Here is a 6,000-nt window from a genome sequence, read left to right as displayed (position 1 = left end):
CAAAACAATAGATTCATAGCGTTCTAGAACCTTAAGGAGTTCTTAGAGAGATTTTCTTTAAAACCTGGACACTGTAGAACAGATGAGAGTGCCTATCGGTCGCAATGGCTGTCATGCACATGCTCTTTTGCATAGACCTCTTCTGGGTGTTCATGAGAACAAGGCAGGAGACCAGAGTACCATGTATCAGGCTGTGCAGGCTGTAGGTGGTGATTGGCTGTCTTGGGGGGCAGACATGAAACCCTTGCAAATTTTTCTATATCACTGCTCCTACAAGACCCAATTCTTTCAGCTTCTGGAGGATAGGTCAGGAAATGGTCCTGCCTCTAAGACTGCAGGCAACCACCCTTTGCTTCTCAAGAATGGGTAGAGGCCCAAATCTTATTCTCTTGGTAGAGAGATGGGGAATTTTCTAGTGCCCAGCATTTTGCATTGCAACAAAGCAGAAGTCTACTACTCTTCCTCTTTAAACTCACCACAGATACAAATTCCATGAAAAGGAGGGGCAAGAACACTGAGAAATCTCTCCTTTCAAAGCCTAGTTGTACACAGCTTGCCTAAGACTGAAGTTGTTCCATGAGATAGTGCATTTGCCTTCATCCACCAAAAGCTGGGCATTCAGTAACAAGAAACAGCAGAGTATCTGTAGGGTTAGTTTATGTGTATGAAGCTATCTCCTCTGTAGTGCAGGCATGCAGTGACTGCCAAAATCTGAGAATCGATTAGGAACACTGAGAAAACTCCTCAATATCCTAGGCCCCACTCTAAGCAAAATATATTAATAGTAGCCCATCACTGGAGGAATTTAAACCCATGGTGCACTTAAGATAAAAGTAGTAAACCCAAATCCCAAATTCAGCTCAACCAGTGACTACATTGACTCAATTACCCACAATGTATATTTGCAAGAGAAGAAGGGTGCCCATATCAAAGTATAAATAATACTTACTGCAATCTCTACTGTTCTTCCATTTATAATGTCTAGTGATTGATTAAAGAATGACAAGGCACACCAAAAATCCAAGGGGGGAAAAAGGCACTGTTGAATAATAAAGCAATCAAGAGAGCCAGACTCAGAGAAGACCCCATCTGACAACTATCAGATTGAAATTGTACAGTACTTACATTAATATGTTAAAGGATTTTGTGGTAACAGTGGACAATATGCATGGTTAGGTGGAGAATTTCAGCAAAGAGATGGAAACTATAGAAAAGAGTAACACGAAAATGCTAGGAAGAAAATCGTAATATCAGAGATGAAGAATTCACTCAATGGGCTGGGAAGCCAACTAGACAAAACTGACAAAATAATCCATAAACTTGGACATATGTTACTAGAACTTATCAAAACCAACACACAAAAAAGAAAAATAGTTACTGAAAAAAAAGCAGAACAAGCTTATAGGAATAATGAAACAACGTGAATGTTCTAACACTGGGGTACTTACAGTCCAAAAAGGAAAATACAGAGAGAAGTGTAAAAAGAAACATTTGAACAGATAATGGCTATGAATTTTACAAAGACAATGAAAATCAATAATCTACAAATCCAAGGAGCTCAGTAAATCTCAAGCGGAATAAAAACAAAAAATTAGTAATAAACCATCATAGTCAAACTGTTGAAAATCAAAGATAAGAAAATCTTAAAGACAGTCAGAGAAAAAAGGAACTATTGAATACATAGGAAGAAATATCAGATTTCTAGTCAGAAACCATTTAAAACAGAAGATAATGGAATATTATCATTAAAGCAAGGAATGAAACTCTCAACCTAGTATCTATATTCAGCAAAATTACTTTAAAAACTGAAGGCAAAATAAAGACCTTTTCTGACATGCAAAAGCTGGAAGTTCAGCAGCAGCAGATCTGTGCTACAAGAAATGCTAAATGTTGGTTTTCACAGAAAGAATCTGACAACAGATGGAAATTGAGAACTACCCCAAAAGATGAGGAGCACCAGAAATGGTAAAACAAATTAAGAAGGAAATATTTAAAATATGTTTATCCATAATCACTTTAAAATGCAACTGACCATTCAGTTAATGGTCATACAATTAATGTATTGTGAGATCTGTAACAAAGTGGATGTTATAGATCTCCGTTAGAGAGAGCAATAGCACAACATTTTGGGAGGGAGGAACTAGAAGCACAAGGATGTAAGGTTCTTATAGAATAGTATCATTTCAAGGTAGAATAGTATCATTTCAAGGTGGAATGTGAAACATCAAAGATGTATATTGTAAACATTGAGGAAAATACTAAAACCATTAAAAATTAATTTAACTCATAAGTAAATGGTGGAGATAAAAGGCAATCATAAAAACACTTAACCCAAATGAAGGCAGAAAAAGATGAAAAAAGGAACAAAGTTTAAATGGGACAAAGAGAAATAACTAACTTGATGGTAGATGTAAATTCAACCCTATTAGCAATTACTTTAATGCAAATGATCTGAGCATCTCAATTTAAAAGCTGAGAAAAAGATGTGTCTAACAAATACTAGTGAAAATAGAGCTGTGACGGCTGTATTCATACCACCATAAATAGAGTTCAGAACTTCAGAACAAGGAATGTTCCCAGAGGTAAGAAGAAACATTACCTAATGATAAAAGGGTCCTTTCATCAAGAAGACACAACAATCCTAAATACAGATGTGCCTAGCAATAGGGTTCAAAATATACAAAACAGAGTTATGATCTAAAAGAGAAACAGACTGATCTACAGTTAAAGTTGGACACATCCCCATTCATGCTTGGGAGTCAATAAAGGAGGAGACAGTCAATCAGTAAGGATACAGAAGGAGGAGACAGACAATCAGTAAGCATACAGAAGAACACCAGAAACCAACTTCACCTAAATGACCTTGAGAGAACACCTCACCCAACAACTGTAGAAGACACATCCTTTTCAGGAGCACATGAAACTGAGTTTCAGACCAGCCTGGCCAACATGGTGAACCTCGTCTCTACCAAAAATACAAAAAATTAGCTGGGCGTGGTGGTGCAATCTGTAATTTCAGCTACTTGGGAGGATGAGGCAGAATTGCTTGAACCTGGGAGGTGGAAGTTTCAGTGAGCCGAGACCATGCCACTGCACTCCAGCCTGGGTGATGGAGCAAGACTCTGTCTCAAAAAAAAATAAACAAATAAAAAGGAACTGAGTTTCAGAATCAGTAATAAAAAACCTACCAACCAGAAAAAGCCTTGGATCAGACAAATTCACATCTAAATTCTACCAGCCATATAAGGAAGTGCTTGGACCAAGACTACTGAAACAATTCCAAAAAACTGAAGAGGAAGAACTAACTCATTTCATTTATGAGGCCACCAGCATCATTCTGATGCTAAAGCTTGGCAGAGACACAACAACAACAAAGAAAACTTCAAACCAATATCCTTGATGAACACAGATGCAAAAATCCTCAATAAAATACTAGCAAACTGAATTCAGTAGTACATCAAAAAGTGAATCCACCACAATAAAGTAGGCTTTATTCCTGGGATTCAAGGTTGGTTTAACATACACAAATCGATAAATGAGATTCATGACATAAGTGAAACTAATATCCTCGAATGTGTATCTTAAGGACGGTTGTCTTTTACACTATCTCATTGAGGTTCTCTGAATTTCCTGTGTTTGTATGTCGACTTCTTTAGTGATACTGGGGAAATTTTCATGGACAATATCCTCAAATATGTTTTCCAAGTTGCTCACTCTCTCTTCCCTTCAGAGACCCCAGTGAGTCATAGATTTGGTCTCTTTACATAACCCCATATTTCTCAGAGGCTTTGTTCATTTTTTATATTTCTTTTCTTTTCTTTTTTTTTTTTTTTTTAAGACAGTGTCTCGCTCTGTCACTAGGCTGGAGTGTAGTGGCACGATCTCAGCTAACTGCAACCTCCACCTCCCGGGTTCAAGTGATTCTCCTGCCTCAGCCTCCCAAGTAGCTGGGACTACAGGCATGTGCTACCACTCCCCACTAATTTTTTTTGTATTTTTAGTAGGGATGAGGTTTCACCATGTTGGCCAGGATGGTCTTGATCTCTTGACCTCGTGATCCACCTACCTCGGCCTGCCAAAGTGCTTGGATTACAGGTGTGAGCCCCCTCGCCTGGCCACTTCTTTGTTCTTTATTTTTGTCTGACAATGTTAATTTGAAAAATGGTGTTCAAGCTATGAGATTCTTTCCTCAGCTGGGTCTATTCTGCTGTTAAAACTTCTGATTGTGCTATGAAATTCTTACAGTGAGATTTTTTAGCTCTACCATATAGGCTTCATTCTTCAAATGGCTTTTTTGTCTGTCATCTCTTGAATCATTTTACTCACTCCTTAGATTGCTTGGAATGGGTTTCAACTTTCTCCTTAATGTCACTCAATGCTCTTTGTTGCCACCCAGATTCTGAATCCTATGTCTGTCACTTCAGCCATTTCTTTCTGGTTAGGAACCATTGCTGGGGAGCTAGTGTGGTCATTTGGAGATATGGAGACACTTTGGCTTTTAGAGTTGCCAGAATTCTTGTGCTGGTTCTTTCTCATTTGTGTGGGCTGATCCTTTAACTGTGATGTAATTTGAGTACAGTCAGTTGACATCATTTCTGGATGTTTTCAGAGGGCCAAAGTGGTGTGCAAGGTCTTTATTTGTGGCTAAGTTTCCATCCATGGTTTTACAGGTATACTAACAAAGTATTTTTGATTTTAAAGTTTGGGGTGCAGACTCACAGATGGCGCTTAAATGGTCTGTGAGTGGGCTCTTGCTCAGCCACATGGCTCCTCTGTATTTCCTCGCATTTGGAGCCATGCTCCCTCTCAGTACCCTGAGAATGCCAGCTCCTCTCCCACTTGAGTGCTGGCTGCAGATCTCAGCTTAGCACTCTTGGGCTGTGCACCGCAGCCCTGGGGCAAGCTCAGGCTTTGTGTTCGCTCCATAGCTCGGGGGCGGCAGGGGCAGGAACTTTGTCAGTGGCAATGGGAGTGGACCTTTTGCCTGTCCCTTGGGGCTCCACTCCAGAGAAACTTAGAGCTACTGCCAATTGGAAGAATCAGCCTAGGGTGTGGTGGCTGTGTTGTGAGCCCAAGCCAGAGGGCCCTGCCTGGTGAGGAGTGGGGCATCAGGGGCACGCAGGGAAGATACACTGGCCTGTTTTCCATAGGGTGGCTGGGGCATGCTGGTGTGTGAGTAAAGCACTTGGGATCTTTATTCCTTCCCCAGTCCACAGACAGCAAGGGCAGTACCACTACAGTGGCAGTGGCAGATGGACTTTCAGTCGCCTCTGGGAGCTCCAACCCACAGAAACACAGACAGCAGCCAGTGGAAATGTTCAGCTGAGTGTGAGGTGCCTGCACTGTGGGCCCAAGCCAGGAGCCCTGCCTGGTGAAGAGTAGCAGGTGGGAGCTCACAGGGAAGAGAGACTGGAATTCTTTCCATATGACCCCTGCTGTGTGCTGGAGGCATTAGGGAAGTGACCAGCTCCCTTTGTTCCTTCTGCAGCCCAAGGGCAGTAAGGGCGGTATTGCTGCAGCTGCAATGGCAGAAGGGCGGTGGGTTGTCTCTGGGATTTCCTCTCCAGAGAAGCACAGAGCCAACACTGACTAAAATGTTCAGGCAGGGCCAGGGTGGCTGTGCTCTGCCCAGTGAGGAGTAGCAGGGGCAGGGACCACTGCAGAAAACAGTGTGCCCACTTTTCCATTAAGCAGCTACACTGTTCTGGAAGTCCGTGAGAGTCCTGAAGCTCCTCGCTCCCTCCTGAGCCTGCACTTTAATCTCAAGAGTTTGAGATAAACAGTGGTAAGGAAGAAAGTACAATGGGTGTGGCTAATGAAACCCAGGAAGATAAGTCAATGCATAGAAATAATTCCAACCTAAAGAAGTACCTTTTAAAATCATATTTATAGAGGTTTGCAGTGATACTAAAAACAATATTGCAAATCATTATCAAGAATACAAGAACTAGGGTGATTGTTTCCTTTCCTCTTTAACACCTGTGATGCAGAATCTTTGGA

The sequence above is a fragment of the Pongo abelii genome, chromosome 5 (genome assembly GCF_028885655.2).
Source record: "Pongo abelii isolate AG06213 chromosome 5, NHGRI_mPonAbe1-v2.0_pri, whole genome shotgun sequence".
NCBI classification, from domain to species: domain Eukaryota; kingdom Metazoa; phylum Chordata; class Mammalia; order Primates; family Hominidae; genus Pongo; species Pongo abelii.
Note: the sequence above shows the minus strand (reverse complement) of the source record.